The following is an 18,469-nucleotide window of genomic DNA, read 5'->3' as shown; positions in this document are numbered from 1 at the left end:
ATCAGTTTGGAAGAGTTTTGTATAAGAAAGAGAAGAAGTGAAGCTGTCCACTAGTACGCTAAATGCCCAGCTAGCGTTTAGCGCCAGCAACTCAGAACGAAAGGGAGGCTACCTACCCATTAGGGCGCTAAATGCTGCAACTGGTGTTTAGCGCCAAGCAATCCAGATCACAACTTCACCAAAGGAGCATCTTTAGTTGGATTTAACTTTTATTTATTCTATTTTGTTTTATTTTAGTTATTTGTAATTACAAACAAAATCTTTTAAGTTTGGAATTTATTATTTTATTTTTGTTTGAAATCAAATTAGGTTAGATATAAAATGAAAAAGATTCACCATTGGGGGATCTTCTCACTTCCGCACTTCCACATTTTCTGAACTCTAGTTTTCTCTCTGAAGCATGAGCCACTAAACCTCATCCGTTAAGGTTAGAGGCTCTGTTTATTTCTATGGATTAAGACTATTATTTTTCTATTTTAATTAATGTATTAATTTAGTTTCAAGGATTACTTTCGTTCTTCATCTTATGAATTTAGGTAGATCGAAAGAATAACACTTATTCTATTTGTGTTCTTGTGAATCTTTGAAGAGCTATCTCACTTGAACAACAACTTGAAAGTAAATTCCTCCTAAATTACTAGTTACTTGGACTTAACGAGATACGTGACATATAAACCTTTTATATCTGGGTAGTTAGGGTTTTTGTGGCTATAAACTAGAATTGAACTTAACACTCTAATCGAAATTAAGTGACTAAGACATTGGCAGTTAACTAGGTTAGAGGAGACTAAATCACTAAGACATTAGGGTTTAGTCACTGACATTTTGCCATGAAATAAATCTTGCATGATTAAATTAGTTGGTAAGAAAACTTACACTACAAGAATTTGACAAATTAGCGACGAATTTTTGCAAGAAATATTTTTTGTCACTAATCCTTCACTAACTTACGAGGAATTAGTGATGCACTAACGACAAAATTAATGAGCGGTCATAAAAATACTCGAACTTGAGAAAAGCGACTGATTAGTGAGAGATTTACGAGTAAGTTTGTTTCTCGCACATTGACTTTTGTAGCTAAAAAAAGAGCGGAAAAAATTTCCTCGCTAATTTGTCACAAATTAATTAGCGAGTGACAATGTTCTAGCAAATCAGTCACTTAGGGTTCAATCGAAGAAAAGTAAAGTAGCAAGGGATATTATTGTCACTATTCCGTCGCAAGTGTTTGATATACAATTAGTGAGAAACAGTTCACATACTAGTTTGTCGCTAATAAACTTTGTGCCAGAAAGCTAATTAGTGAGGAACAATGTTACTAACTAATCCATTACAAAGACTTGAAATGCATTCTGTGATGGACAAATTCCTAGCTAATTTGTCACCAAGGTTTTTATTTTTAGTGAGCAACTAGTTTCTCGCTAATTTGTCGCATAATATTGTTAAAATTTAAAATTAGGATAGTGACAGAAAATAGTCATCGCTAACTTGTCGCAACGGATAAATCATTTAGTTAGGGAAGCATTCCTTGCTAATTAGTCACTAAAGTGGAAATACTGATATTGAGTGCCGAGGACCTAAGTAGCGAGAAATTTGTAACCGTTTAACAACTGACACACTTCATTCGCTGATTTCAAGTCGTTGATTAGCGGGCGAAAGATATTTGTCGCTAAGTTGTTGCAAGTTTAATTTTGCGAGCGACTTGGCAACGGCAATATTATCGCAAAGCAAAAGCTATACCCTACCTATTTTATTGCAAATTACTCGCTAATCTCGATGGAAATCCGTCGCAGATTTATAACAAATCCAAAGCTAACCGAGAAAATGTTAGAAGTAATTGGTCGCAATTGAGTCACTAATCAAAAGCTTATTTCGTGAGGAATTAGCGACCGTTTAACAACTGATAGACTTTCCTCACTTATTTTATGTTGCTACTAATTTGTGAGGAAACACGTTAGTCCTTATTCCCTCACTACTTTAACTAGCGGCTCACGTGTCTGTTCAGCCGTTTTTCTATTGAGTTTAAGAAATTAATTTTATATTTTTATTTTTAAAATTATAAATTTAGTTTTAATAATTAAAAATAAATTATAAAAAAATAAAATACTTTAAGTTATTTAACATGTAAAATGTATAAAATAAATAAATTTAAATAAAAACCAGATTAAAAAAATATTTTGTTATTATTATGTGTAACAAAATCAATATAAACACTTACTAATATTATATAAAGATTAGTTACTTATAAATATTATTAAATTTATTTATTTTTTTAATCCTATTTAATTAGAAGCAAATTTAAAAATTTACATCGAAATCATTATTTATCTCCATCCATAATTCTAATAGATAAAAAATCTTATTGAAATCATTTTTTTTATTTTATTATTTTTAAAAATTATTAATTTTTATTTGTATTATATCATCTCATCATATTATACACTATCCTTTTTTCTTATCATTCTTTATACATGTATAACTATTATTGTCTCTGATTAATATAACTAACATCTTAAAATTTGATAAAAAATATAATTATCAGTTAATTTTTCTTCTTTCTTCATACAGTTTACCTTTGTTATTTTACATATAACTCCTATTCTTGTTGTCTTTTTCTTTATTTTACTGAGTACAATTAGTATTCTTTTCTATCTTTTTTATACTTAATAACGATATATATATATATATGAAATATGAAAAATGATAAGAAAAAAAATAAAAATAAAAATTAAAAAATTTAAAAAAATAATAAACCTAAAGATGATGTAAGATATTAAATATAAAATTAAAAAAATAATTTAGCAATTAAAATTATATGAGAAAAAAATTTTTAAATTTAATTTTTTATATCTTCTTTAAATTAAATAAGATTAAAAAAATAAACAAATTTACAAATATTTATAAATTTTTTATCTTAATTGTTACCTATAATAATACCGTAATAATTTTAATATTATACTTAAATTAATTCAAATCTTATTATTCTATGCATTGAAAGAAAATTAAATAACTCATAAAATTTTTATTTTTATTTTTATTTTTTATATATTAATAATTTATTATTTACAAAATTGTTATTCTTTATCTCACATTTATGATTTAAAAAAATATAAAAATTAATTTTTAATCGTTCCTACCCCATCCTAATCTGAAAGAACCTTAACATCTTTCTTCCTTGGGTCTTGCTCTCGCCACTCTCTCCCTCAGTCGTCACCGCCAGTTGGCCAACATTCTTCACGGTCACCGTCTCACACCCAGTCGCACACCTTCTTTCCCATCGTCGTCACCGCGGAAGAAGCAGCAGGTCCCGGGGTTGCTCTCTGTCTCGTCATCCTCTCATACTTAGAAGCGCGCCTTCCCTGTGCAAGTCGTCACCGGCAGCAGAGGTAGCAGGTCCCGGTGGGCGGGTCTTCGTTCGTCGTCTTACTTTGAGCCTCGCCGTCAGCTTCCTGCAGCGCAACCCGATTTGGTGAGTTCCAATTAATTTTTTCTTTCTTTTTGTTTTAGTTGTGTTGCTGTAATTCATCAATGTACTTTGATTTCGTCGTTGAAAGTTGAATTTGTTGCTGATATTTATTTCTAGAACCTTGAATTTGTTGCTGCTCTGAAATGATCACTTAAATTTGTTCATTAGTGAAATAATTTGTTACTAATTGAACTTGAATGCACTTTGATTTTGTTATTGAAAGCCGAATGTGTTGCTGAAATTTGTTACTGGAACTTTGTATAGGTTGGTGTTCCGAAATGATCATTTAAATTTGTTCATTGCTGAAAGAATTTGTTACTGATTGAACTTGAATGCAATTTGATTTTGTTGTTGAAGGTTGAATTTTTGTTGAAAGTTGAATGTGTTGTTGAAATTTGTTGCTCAATTGAATTTGTTGGTGTTCTGAAATGAAATGATCACTTAAATTTGTTCAATCTAATTGAATTCTTTACTGATTGAACTTGAGTTTTTTGCTGTCTTGCTTCATATTGTCATGAATTTTAAGTTTCTCTTTTCTTGCTGTTATGGTAGTTCTGTCAATCTTTTGGATTCTAATTGTATTAAAAGATATAATTGATATTTAGTTTATTGAACCCGGTATATCTCTATACTTTTTAACCTCATGCTTTGAAGTTCTTCACAACGAGCCATCTATAGATTGTTCTGGGAAAATTAAAGTATCCTATTGCTCAAAACCTTGCTCATTCTGGTTGGCAGATAATCATACTTGTTTTTTTTAGCCAGTATTAACTATTAACTGAATACTGCAAATTCAGGTTTGGCTGGTAGATGGTGATGAATTGTCTCTTCGTTCAGTTGCAGAACAAGTGGGACTAAATTTGAATTCTAAATGAATACTCCAAAGTTTAGGTTTGAATTCTAACCATTTGAACAAGTGGGACTAAATTTGGTGTATTACTTAATTTCTCATTGCTGTTGCCGTCTACAAAATAAATTTTAGTATCTTGCAAATGGATTTCCTGAATGGCATTCAGTTTTTCACTTTTTTATGATTATTTCATGGTTTATGATCGATGCTTCTGATCCGAGTGTTTATATAGTGAATGTATTGAATTTAGTGCTAAATTCCTGGTCTATATTTACATTTTGAACTGATCTTGTTAGGTAGATTAGGAACCATCTTAATATTTTCCTTCTTTTTTCTAAAGTTTATTATTTATATGATGTCTGAATGCATTGCACTTTTTCTGTTTTATATATTGAACTCTCGGTATCGGATAAGACAGCTAGTCCTTGGATGGGATAAAGTTACTTGTTTTGAAGGATCATGGCAGCATATGACATGGATCCTGATGTCGTGTTTAATATCATTGGATTTCTTCTTTCTATAATTTCTTATATAGGTTATACTTAGTGATGTATTCTTTATATGCGAGTGTAGCTATAGAATTCCAATTTGGATATATAATAAGGTAGTAAAATAGCTTATTTATCTTTTATATAATAAGGAAGTAAAATATAAGTAAATTATACCAACCTTTGCCTTAGCTTATTTATCTTTTTTTATAATAAGATAGTAAAATATAAGTAATTATACCAAAGGAGCAAATGAATTCGAATTCAAAATAAGTAATTTACTATCATTCATCAATAATGATATTATATCATAATTTAATAATATACTATTGTATATTATATGGTATTAAATTATAAACTTTTATTTTTTTTTAACTTAATTCGACGACCCGACCAATCCATTAAAAAAAAGTAACATACAATTAACTTAAAGGTGACTCATTTTGTTCCAGAAACATTTTGTAAACTCCTCCTCATTGGTTTTTTGTCCAATTTAAAAAATATTTTATACGAATCAATCTGTTTAACTCGATAGGTTATTTTAATTTACACATATTTTATCGTAAAAGAGCTTATTTACTATACTCTAAAAAAGAACTTATTTATTATATTCATAAAGCATTTTTTAAACATTTTAAAGTTGTCATCCATTAATTATACATATACCCTTATCATTTTTGATTTATCAGAGTATCCCTTCACCTTATATGCAGATCAAGAATTCAAATTTTAACACTAAGGCTGCGTGTGGTTCCAGGAAAGAAATTAAAAAATGACATCAATTAAAAAGAATACACAAAACACAAAACCACAAAAATTAATGTTCTTATATTTTATTCGCTAATAAAGTAGAATAAATTGAAAAAAGTAATATCTATTCTTATTTTTTTCATTCAAAAAAATTAGAAAAAAATATATGATGATAAAAATATAATTATAAAATTTTGATAGACAAATTATTTATTTAACTTGTTGAATATTGATACGATTCTAACTTCAATTTAATTTGGATTATAAGTTCAGAATTAAATTCAATTTAATATTGGGACCAATATATCAGTAATATATAATAATACGAGTATATGTTTATTTTGTATTATTTTGCATATATCTTGGATATATTTAAAAAGACTAAATTGTTAATTTTTTAATTTAAAAACTTTATAAGTTATTTTTTTAAATCGAATATATAAACATAATTAATTATACAAGTAATAACACAAATACGTCTATTTGTATTGAATTGATTAAATGGTTAATTTAAATTATATTCATCAACATTTAAAAAAAAAAAAGAAAAACTATACAAGTAATAACAGTATAACACGGTGCCGTTTTAGTCACAGTAACAAAGAAAGAAAGACAAACAAAAAAACACCCTAAATTTTCTTGTCCTCAGCTCTGTGACCTTACTCCCAAAACTCCAAAAGAGGTCCTTTCTTTAAAGCTTCGAACGTAGCAGAGATTTGAACATGCAACCTTCATCTCTTCACCATTCTTCAACCTGCCCAGCCACCACCGCCGTCCCCTTTGCTCCGCCACGGTGCGCGCTGCTGACGTTAGGATTTTTGCCAGTAAAGAATTTCATAAAAACAGTCGCGTTGTAGATATAGTCTCTAAACCGACAAAAATCCCTTCGTACAAACGTTTTGGTTGTCACAAGTAACAAACCCCTTTTAAAATTGATAACCGAGTATTTAAACCTCGGGTCGTCTTCTCAAGGAATTGCAGGGAGGTATGTTCTTATTATTGGTTATGGGGATTGTAAATTGGGGTTTTGGAAGTAAGGAGGGAATATGTTATATGACAAGTAGAATAAAATAATAATAATAATAAAATCTCTTGGCAAGGTATGAGAAATTGGAATTCCAAATTAATTATCCTTATCAATAGTAATGAAAATTGATTTCATTTAGTTAACTTTTACTAAAGCAAAGGAAGATCACCTACCCATAATTCCCACTTTTGTATAATTCCCATACTCATGTACCAAATTTTTCTTTTTAATTTATCACATGTGCATTGATTTTTCATTAACTTAACATTGGGGTAATTTTGTCCCCTTATTTATATATATATATATATATATATATATATATATATATATATTTTTTCTTTTTTGAATCATAAAAGCAAACATAACTTATCAATGCACATGGATTCTTCATTATTTTTCTATTTTGGTTTTTCATGAGTAGGTTCCCAAATTTCTAATATTCAAATAAGTTATAAACATGACACATTCCCTTATTAACCCAAGTTCCCACAATTTTCCCACACTTAGTTGATGTACAATCCCTATCTTAAGCTAACCAAAGATTCAATTGGGATATTTAATTGTTTTTCTGCTTTAAGGTTAGTGATGTGGTAAAATACAGAACAAGAGGGGATTAAAAGGCACAAAGTGGCTGACAATGGTGATTTAAAGGGTAGGCTTATTTGGGATAAGTGAGCTTAAAACAAGTAATGGCCTCAATCATACGCAAGCATGTAAATATACTAAACAAAGGACATATAGACTAGAACAAAATACAGATTACAATCATAGAGAAGGAAACACACAAGAATAAAATATTTATGGTTAAATAATGTAACCATGTAAATAAGCTCAAAGTCTCACAGGTTGTGTGTTCTTTAGCTCAAAAGCCATGTTCCAAATACAACTTCCAAACAAGTTTAACACATAAAAATTTTTTAAAAATTTTTTTTTATTTAAATTAGTGAAATTTTTTCAAAAATAGGATCTTAAAAAGATATTTATTATTTTAACCAAGTAGTAACTAAATGCATAAAATCAAATAAATATGCAATCAAATATGCAGATGCAACAATGAACAAATAAAGAAAATAAGATTATTGGTGTTGAAAAGAAAGTACTAACCCACGGAGATCGGTATCGACCTCCCCACACTTAAAGGTTGCACCGTCCTCGGTGCATGCTAAGATGTACAAGTGGACGGGCTGTTCCAACTGATGTTTTTCGTCAAGGATTGTGCAGATGGGCTTGTTTGTCTCTCCCATTAAGAAGCTTTTCCTCTTCCTTTGTGGTGGCCATCCTGAAAGAAAAGGAAAAGGAAAAAGTAACCCAAAAATAAAGATAGAAAATAAATAAAATATGGGTGTTAATGCCAGATAATAAGGATCTCAATTACATGGTAGCTACAACATGCAAGTGAGAAAACAATAGAAGTACATGACAGATCAAGAGTGCAAAAATTTGCAACATAAGGAAGAGAGTGGGTAATGAAAGACAATGTAAGTTCATGTCAATGCAAAAAGAATATCAGTAATATAAAAATTAGCATTGATTTAAATAATATTACCCAATCAGAATAAAACAAGTCATGAAGCACCCAAAATAATTCAAGAGAAAATTACAACAGTGAAAAAAGAAAATTTTAACACCAAGAGAAAAATAATTAATTTTAGAAAAGAAAATAAAAATATGCACAAGATTAAGATGCAATGAATGAAATTTGCAAATAAAATAGAATGGAGGTGAAGGAAAATAAGAAAGGAAGAAGAAAGAAATAAGAAAAGATAAGAAAAATAAGGAATAGAGAAGAAAGGATAAGAAAATTGGCTGATCTGGATATTCTGTGTGCCGCTTGTGACGCGGACGCGTGAGTGACGCGGTCGCGTGGTGCGCAAGAAGGTCAGGTGACGCAGACGCGTGGGTCACGCGATCGCGTGGCCTGTAATCGCACAGCCTCGCGGTCGCGCAACTCTTTGTTCGAAACTCTTTTTGCCAAAATTCTGGGTGATGCGATCGCGTGGTCGACGCGATCGCGTGGTGAGGCTTGGGCTTCCAGCACGAGTCCAGCCCAACTCCAGCTCAACTTTCGGCCGTGCACCCTTTGACGTCAAAATCCAGGTCACGCGGCCGCGTGGGGCACGCGGTCGCGTGGGAGGCCATTATTCCCATGCGACGCGGACGCGTCAGTGACGCGGTTGCGTGGGATGAATTGTGCCACTGGCACGCCTCCAGCCTCGCTCCAGCGTGACTCTCTGTTCGTTTTTATTTTCTCTTCTCTCCTTGCGACGCGGACGCGTCGCGTGGCTTCTTTTTTTTTTTTAATCTGAAAAATGAAGAATGCAGTGTTAAGATGAATGTTATGCAAAACTCCATGTTTAATATAATAAAATAAAATAAATAAAACTATAAAACAAATAAAACTAAATAAAAATGAAAAAGGAACAATCATACCATGGTGGGTTGTCTCCCACCTAGCACTTTTAGTTAAAGTCCTTAAGTTGGACATTTGATGAGCTCCCTGTTATGGTGGCTTATGCTTGTATTCATCCAGGAATCTCCACCAATGTTTGTATCTCCAGTAACCTCCGGGGTCCCAAACTAGGCGCAGAAAGCCTTCAAGTAAGTTAAAGCAAGTGACAAGGCCCCAAGAGTGGTGATTGGTAGAATGGATTCTGGGGTCCTAGACCTTGCCTTTGCACCCATCTTTTGGTTGAGCAATATTGTTCCATCCGGGTGGCAAGCAGTCTGAATTCTCACGTAAGCGGCCAAACAACTTCCTAGACCCATTCAGTTGAGCTCTATACCAACCTTTACGTTTAAACTTAAAGCTTCCAACCATGATGAACCTTGCAGGACAATTCTTACCACTGGCCATCTTCCTCTTACTCTTGATGTTACAAAGAGCTCTAAGTTGACCATCCGTCTCCAGTAGCCCATATTCAAGTGGGATTAGAAAGCTATGGGATATGAATTGTACCCACTTGAATGTTGTGAAGGATGATGGCAACTTAGGGGGAGGTATTTTTAATGAAATTGCAAGTTCCACTCCCTTGTGCTCTTTTATGATAATTACCACCTCTTTGCAAGCTTCCTCAATTTCAACCTCTTCCTCTTGGTAGCTTTCTTCCAATTCAATCTCTTCTTCATTGCTCACCAAGGACATGGGAGGTTGTGCTTCTTCTTCTTGAATCTCCATCTCTTGATCAACCTCTTCCAAGTCTTCAACTATGATATGCTTTGGAGGTTGTACACCCTCCTCAGCATCAATTACAACCGTCTTGGAAGGAGGTTCTATGTCTTGACTTTCCCATGGAGGTTCTGCATCTCCTAAGTCTTCAACCACTTCTTCTTCTTCTTGAACAATGACATCTTCTTCTACTTGTTCTAGTACGAATTCATTCTCTGTCTTGTCCACTGGGGTTTCTGGTATCTCCTTCATGCTACGCTCTTCACTAGATTGTCCACATGGAGCTGTGGCCGATTCTTGTATATTTGAGCGCCTAGAAGCCCATTGAATTAATGCTTGCCCCAGTTGTTGAACGGTTGCCTAACATCGATCTACTGTTTCCTTGAGACGATCCTTTGCCTCTTGATGCAATCGGCTTTCATAAATAGGATCATAGTGCTCTTGGATTGATGGATATGGAGATGGTGAATATTGAAGTGGTGGTTCTTGCGAGTAATTGGGTTGGAATTGGGGTGGTTCTATATATGGTTCATATGGCTCATAAGGTGGTTGGTATGGTGGTTGAGGGTTAGGGTCATATGGAGGTGAATGGCGGAAAGGGGCTTGTTAGTTTGGTGGTCCAAAGTTATGTTGAGGAAAGGGTTCATAGGCATATGGTGGTGGTTGTTGATAATTAAAAGAGTGCTCACCATAGCCATTGCCTTGATATGCATCACAGAATGGTTGTTGATGGTCCATTGGAGGTGGTTGTTGCCATGAGGGTTGATTAAATCCTTGTGGCTCCTCCCATCTTTGATTCTTCCAACTTTGATGCATATTTTCATTATAGTTTCCATTCCTAACAACAACATTGGAATCAAACTTGAAGCGAGAGGAGTGAGAATTCATAGTGACTAATAAAAATTTAAAAACAAAAATAAAAACAAATTGAAATTAAAAGGTTATTTAAAATTTGAATTTAAAAATTAAATTTTGAATTTGAATTTTAAATTTTTTGAAATTTGAATTTTTGAAATTTGAAATTTGAAAAATTTTGAAATTTGAATTTTTGAAATTTTTTTTTTAAATTTAAATTTTGAAATTTGATTTTTGAAATAAGATAAGATAAAATAAAAATTTTAAAATAAAAATCAATAACCTCTTAATTTACAAAAAAGTGAAAAAAATAAAAATAAAAACAAATAAATAAGCAAAAGAAAATATTTACAATAACCAATAATAAGGCACACGTTTGCAATTCCCCGGCAACGACGCCATTTTGACGTTAGAATTTTTGCCAGTAAAGAATTTCATAAAAACAGTCGCGTTGTAGATATAGTCTCTAAACCGACAAAAATCCCTTCGTACAAACGTTTTGGTTGTCACAAGTAACAAACCCCTTTTAAAATTGATAACTGAGTATTTAAACCTCGGGTCGTCTTCTCAAGGAATTGCAGGGAGGTATGTTCTTATTATTGGTTATGGAGATTGTAAATTGGGGTTTTGGAAGTAAGGAGGGAATATGTTATATGACAAGTAAAATAAAATCTCTTGGCAAGGTATGAGAAATTGGAATTCCAAATTAATTATCCTTATCAATAGTAATGAAAATTGAATCTTAATTTCACTTAGTTAACCTTTACTAAAGCAAAGGAAGATCAAGGGACAAATTGGTTTGATCTTCGAATCCTATTTATTTCCTAAGAAAAGATTGGGATTATTGAAGTTCAATCCAATTGGCAAGATAACAATTATGCTATTGAGTTGGATAACTCCTGAGTTACTGATTCCTTAACCAGAACCAAAAGAGGAAAAGTAAATTTGCTGGAATAAAAATGCCTTCAGATGGGAAGCAATAATCATGTAAATAAAAGAAAGCAATATTAAATTGAAATACCTCAAATTGCATTAACAAAAGAACTTAAATCTGACATAGACATGCATGGAAAAATAAATAAAAGAACATTGAACCTGGATTGAGAGTCACTCCTAAAACTAAGAGAAGTCCTAAATCCTAATCCTAAGAGAGAGGAGAGAACCTCTCTCTCTAAAAACTACATCTACTCCTAAAATTTGTGAATGTGAGAGCCTTCTTATGAATGGATGCATTCTCCCACTTTATAGCCTCTAATCTGTGTTTTCTGGGTCGCAAACTCGGTCAGAAACAGTCCAGAATTCACTAGTTTCGAATTTTAATGCGCTGATTTCCGTCACTGCGACGCAGCCGCATGGATCACGCGGTCGCATCGCCTAGCGTCGGGAAAACTATAACATATTATATATCAAATCGAAGCCCCGAACGTTAGCTTTCCAACGCAACTGGAACCGCGTCATTTGGACCTCTGTAGCTAAAGTTATAGCCGTTTGAGTGCAGAGAGGTCAGGCTGGACAGCTTAGCAATTTCTCCAACTTCTTGCATTCCTTCCACTTTTGCATGCTTTCTTCCCATCCTCCAAGCCATTCCTGCCTTATAATATCTGAAAACACTTAACACACATATCAAGGCATCTAATGGTAATAAGAGAGGATTAATAATAAGCAAATATAAGATCAAAAAAGCATGTTTTCAATCAAAACACATAATTAGGAAGGCAAACGTAAAATCATGCAAATAGTGTGAATAAGTGGGTAAAGAGTTAATAAAAACCACTCAATTGAGCACAAGATAAACCATAAAATAGTGGTTTATCAGCTGCTCAAGCGTCATCCAAACGCCTCTGTTCCCATGCATTTTCGAGCCTCCACGTAGCCGCCATTTTCCCGATGTGCAGCCTCTCATCCGCCGTTGTACATCTCTCTGTTCAGCCATATCCATCGAGTATGAAAGCTTCAGCTCCCTCTCCCTTCTGCTGCTGATTCTCAGAACATGTGAAATCTATGGTAATTAATTTTTCAGTTATTGTTTTAGTTGGTCTTTGTTTTAATTAGTGAGTTGCTGTTTCAGTTCTTGTTGTTCTAATCATTGTGGTTTTCTGTCCGTGGGGATAGTTGGTTTTTGAGTTGTTTTTTTTTTGTTTGGGGTTTTTCGTTTAAAAATTTAATTCTTCTTTTAAAAAATTTTCAAATTTAAAAATAGAAACACAAAAAATTAAAAAAATTATAGTATATCTAATTTTAAAAAAAGCGCTAAAAGCCAAAAACAACATACGCGCGTAGTGCCCTTTGCAGTTTGTAATACTTGAAATAAAAAATTAAAAATCCCACTATTCCCACTATCTCCCCTTTTGCCATTTAGCCACCCTAGAACGAAAAAAACAAGGATTCCTGGTGGTGGAGAAGGAAGGCTATTGGTGCCGTTTGTTTAAAGAAGGAGATCCGCTGAAGGAGGTCCAATCCCTAACATCGCTAAAGGAAGTCTGACCCACGACACCACTGTAGCAGGTCCGATGCTCCTTTCCATCTTGTCGCAGGTTATCTTAATATTTTCTAATGCTTGTTCTTATCATTAATTTAATATGATTGTGATGGTACTTGCATTCAAAGTTTTATTAGATTATGGCATCTTGATACGTGGCAGAAGTTAGACCAATTAAGAGAATCTTAATAAGAGAAATGCATTGCAAGTATAGCCCTTAACCAGCTAAAGTCTGCCTCACCAATTTAAAAAGGGTTGTCACAAATTTTAGAATTAAGAATATTGGGAGTATGAGTCCTAGGTCGTCTCCCAACGAGTTTGCAGGAAAGAGTGCTAATTCAATAATTAGAAATTTTCTAGAAGGTTTGAGTTGGATAATGAGTAATTAAAATAATTGTAAATTAAAGTAATAAAACTAAGAATTATTATTAATAAAAAAGCCTTGACTGGGGAATTGATTAATTGGAAGTTCTATCCATGTTGGAATCTTCTCAAGTGTAATGTAAAGCGGTTGTTGTTTTCACTTAGTTAACCCTTACTGAGTAAAGGAAAGTCAAGTGATTGGGCTGATTCTTATCCGCAGATCCTAGTCCTTTCCCTTGGGAAGGTCTAACGTTAGTGGATATAGAATTAGCCATAAATGTTCAATTTAACTAAGCACTTGAGCATTCCAACTCAAGTGTCTCCTCTTAATTAACCCCCATATCAAGTAGAAAATCTACTCCATTGACATGGAATTAATATTCATAAAAATATAAGAGGACATATTTGAATAAAATAAAATAAAATAGAGATTTAAAATTAATTAAAAGTAAAAGCTATTCTATGTATCAATAAATCCAAAAGGCAACATACTTATTTGAATAGGGTCAATGAGCAACTAATAAGAGTAAAAGAATAGGGAAATAAACTAAGGTAATGTCTTCAACAGAGGTGATGACTCTTCAGCATCCAAAATCCAAAGCAAAAGCATAAACTATCAATGTAAAGCTAATCTCCATTCAGATCTAAAACTAAAAGTAATCCTAATATCGATGTATCTGAATGTGTGTAAATGCCTATTGAGTCTCTGCATGTTCTCTAGCTTTAATCTGTGTTTCTGGGCTGAAAATGGGTCAAAATGCGGCCCAAAATTGCCCCCAGCGTATTCTGTTATTTTTGTAGATCGCGCAGGTCACGCATACGCATCGTTCACGCGTTCGCGTCATTCAGCGATTTTCCTTGTCACGCGTTCGCGTCGTCCACACGTTCGCGTCATTTGTGCAGACTTCAATCCATGCGTTTGTGTCAGGCACGCGTTCGTGTCGCTGTGATTTCTTCATTTCACGCGCCCGCGTGAGCCATGCGCTCGCGTCAGTGTTTGCTAATCATCTCCTTAGTTTCTTGTGTTCCTTCCATTTTTGCAAGCTTCCTCTCCATTCTCTAAGCCATTCCTGCCCTATGAAGCCTGAAAGACTTAACATACGGATCACGACATCGAATGGTATAAAGGAGAATTAAAATACATAATTAAAAGATTTCTAGGAAGCAAGTTTTCAACCATGGAATAATTTTGGGAAGGAATTGTAATATCATGCTAATCATATGAATAAGTGGGTAAAGACTTGATAAAACCACTCAATTAAACATAATATAAATCATAAAATAATGATTTATCAACCTTCCCACACTTAAACATTAGCATGTCATCATGCTTAGCTTAAGGCGATAAAGTAAATGAGTAGGGAAATGCAAAACTCATGCAATGCAATGCAACCTATATATATGAATGCAACTATATGATTCTTGTCAACTTGGTTAAAAGTAAATAAGCTCTTCAAGACAAACATAGATCAAATTCCACTAATTCTTAATTGGTTAAAAATTGATGTGTGGCAGAAGTTAGACCAATTAAGAGAATCTTAATAAGAGAAATGCGTTGCAAGTATAGCCCTTAACCAGCTAAAGTCTGCCTCACCAATTTAAAAAGGGTTGTCACAAATTTTAGAATTAAAAATATTGGGAGTATGAGTCCCAAGTCGTCTCCCAACGAGTTGCAGGGAAGAGTGCTAATTTAATAATTAGAAATTTTCCAGAAGGTTTGAGTTGGATAATGAGTAATTAAAATAATTGTAAATTAAAGTAATAAAACTAAGAATTATTATTAATAAAAAAAGCCTTGACTAGGGAATTGATTAATTGGAAGCTCTATCCTTGTTGGAATCTTCTCAAGTGTAATGTAAAGCGGTTGTTGTTTTCACTTAGTTAACCCTTACTGAGTAAAGGAAAGTCAAGTGATTGGGCTGATTCTTATCCGCAGATCCTAGTCCTTTCCCTTGGGAAGGTCTAGCGTTAGTGGATATAAAATTAGCCAACAATGTTCAATTTAACTAAGCACTTGAGCATTCCAACTCAAGTGTCTCCTCTTAATCAACCCCATGTCAAGTAGAAAATCTACTCCATTGACATCGTATTAATATTCATAAAAACATAAGAGGACATATTTGAATAAAATAAAATAAAATAGAGATTTAAAATTAATTAAAAGTAAAATCAATTCTATGTATCAATAAATCCAAAATGCAACATACTTATTTGAATAGGGTCAATGAGCAACTAATAAGAGTAAAGGAATAGGGAAACAAACTAAGGTAATGTCTTCAACGGAGGTAATGACTCTTCAGCATCCAAAATCCAAAGCAAATGCATAAACTATCAATGTAAAGCTAATCTCCATTCAGATCTCAAACTAAAAGTAATCCTAATATCGATGTATCTGAATGTGTGTAGATGCGTATTGAGTCTCTGCATGTTCCCTAGCTTTAGTTGGTGTTTCTGGGGCGAAAACTGGGTCAAAATGCAGCCCAAAATTGCCTCCAGCATATTTTGTTATTTTTGCAGATCACGCAGGTCACGCATACGCGTTGTCCACGCGTTCGCGTCATTCAGCGATTTTCCTTGTCACGCGTTCGCGTCGTCCACGTGTTCGCGTCATTCGTGCAGACTTTAATCCACGCGTTTGCGTTAGGCACGCGTTTGCGTCGCTGTGATTTCTTCATTTCGTGCGCCCGCGTGAGCCATTCACTCGCGTTAGTGTTCGCTGGTCATCTCCTTAGTTTCTTGTGTTCCTTCCATTTTTGCAAGCTTCCTCTCCATTCTCTAAGCCATTCCTGCCCTATGAAGCCTGAAACACTTAACATACGAATCACGGCATCGAATGGTATAAAGGAGAATTAAAATACATAATTAAAAGATTTCTAGGAAGCAAGTTTTCAACCATGGAACAATTTTGGGAAGGAATTGTAATATCATGCTAATCATATGAATAAGTGGGTAAAGACTTGATAAAACCACTCAATTAAACACAATATAAATCATAAAATAATGGTTTATCAATCTCCTCATACTTAAACATTAGCATGTCCTCATGCTTAGCTTAAGGAGATAAAGTAAATGAGTAGGGAAATGCAAAACTCATGCAATGCAATACAACCTATATATATGAATGCAACTATATGATTCTTGTCTACTTGGTTAAAAGTAAATAAGCTTTTCAAGACAAACATAGATCAAATTCCACTAATTCAATTTATACAGTGAAAATAGATAAAAATGTAAGAAGACAGCTCATGAAAGCAGGGAACCTAGAATTAAGCATTGAACCCTCACTGATGGTGTATGTGCACTCTAGTCTCCCAAGCGTATAGGGTAATCACTCTACTTTTCTCTAATCATGTTTTCTAAACTTTGTTCTTCACCTAACCAATCAACAATATTTAATGTACTAATACAAACATCATGAGGTCTTTCAAAGGTTGTAATGGGGCCAAGGCAAAGATGAGGGTATATATATGGCTAAGTGAGCTAGAATATAAATCTTTGACTAACCTAAGCTTTTACCTAACATACACATACTCTATTTAATTCTAATTCATGCCTAGCTACCCATAATTTCCACTTTCACATTCTATACTCATGTATTAACTTTTTCTCTTACTTTTCTTGTCACATATGCATTGGAGCTTTACTTAACTTAGAATTGGGGTAATTTTGTCCCCTTATTTATTTAAATATTTATTAAATATTTTTTTTATTTATATAAATAACATATTAATGCACATGGATTTTTAATTTTTTTGTTTTACATGAGTAGGTACCCAAATTTCTATTATTTTATTAAGGTAAGAACATAACATATTCCTTTATTAACCCATGTTTCCACAATTTTTCCATGCTTAATTAACACACAATCTCTATCCTAAGCTAACCAAAGATTCAATTTGGGGTGTTTAATTATTTTTCTGCTTAAGGCTAGTGATGTGGTAAAATATAGAACAAATGGGATTTAAAAGGCTCAAAGTGGCTGACAAGGGTGATTTAAAAGGTAAGCTTATTTGGGATAAGTGAGCTAAACAGGTAATGGCTTCAATCATATACATGCATATAAATACATTAAGCATTGGACATATAGGATGAAACAAAACAAATATTACAATCATAGAGAAGTGAACACACAAGAATAAAATATTTATGGTTAAATAATGTAACCATGTAATTAAGCTCAAAATCTCACGAGTTGTGTGTTCTTAGCTATTAAACTATGTTCCAATTACAACTTCAAACAAATTTAACACAAAAGTTTTGATTTAAATTAGTGAAATTTTTCAAAATTAGAGGGTCTTAAGAGAAACTTATTATTTTTCAACCAAATAGAACATGCATGCAATTAACTTATTACTATGCAATTTATCCTATTCTACAAAAGAAAAACTAGCTAAATATTCTATTTTATTGGTGTTTTAGGGAAGAGAAATTACCTCCGGAAGTCAGGTACTGACCGACCTCCCCACACTTAAAGCTTTGCACCGTCCTCGGTGCCATCTGTCAGGAACAAAGGGGGGCTGGTAGCAGCATCTCCACCATCGGGACTGTCATGACTCCCTGTGCTAGTAAATGAGGTGGAGTCCGGGGTGTCTGGGTCTTCTCTAGGTGGTTGGTTACCAACAAGTAGCTCCTTGAGGTATGTAAATCTACGCTTGTTATGGCGCTCTCTTTGCTTTCCTTTCTGGTCAAGCCGTTCTAGCCTCTCAAGTATCTGATTGAGCAGTTGGTTTGTTGAAGGTGCTTGTGGTGTGGAAGAAGAAGGAATGTCTTCTGCTGGTTCTGCGCTCCGGTTGATAGTGACTGCTGGAGGTCTGATATACTTTCCGTTAGGGACGTATTGATCATCTCGTGGAATCATGGCTTTGGTGTCCCCAGCTCTATAGGAGACTCCGGCTGCTGAGACTAGATCTGAAACCAAGGCGAGAAAAGGTAAGTTGTCCGCAATCTGTACGTGTCCCATAGCATGCCGAATGTGTCTTGGTAAATTGAGGTGCTGGTCTGTAAGGATACACCAGAGTAAAACAGCCA

General features: G+C 33.6%; 1 long non-coding RNA gene across 1 annotated transcript; it reads left to right on the top strand.

The window, feature by feature from the left end:
• The first annotated feature begins 3,137 nt into the window (after window positions 1–3,137).
• On the top strand, window positions 3,138–4,570 carry LOC112777063 (uncharacterized). Its single transcript, XR_003190288.3, has 2 exons — window positions 3,138–3,466; window positions 4,261–4,570. It is a non-coding gene; the product is annotated as an uncharacterized lncRNA (long non-coding RNA).
• The last annotated feature ends 13,899 nt before the right edge of the window (window positions 4,571–18,469 follow it).

This window comes from Arachis hypogaea, chromosome 19 (genome assembly GCF_003086295.3).
Source record: "Arachis hypogaea cultivar Tifrunner chromosome 19, arahy.Tifrunner.gnm2.J5K5, whole genome shotgun sequence".
NCBI lineage: Eukaryota > Viridiplantae > Streptophyta > Magnoliopsida > Fabales > Fabaceae > Arachis > Arachis hypogaea.
The sequence above is the reverse complement of the archived record's forward strand: the minus strand, read 5'-3'. Positions and strand labels throughout refer to the sequence as shown.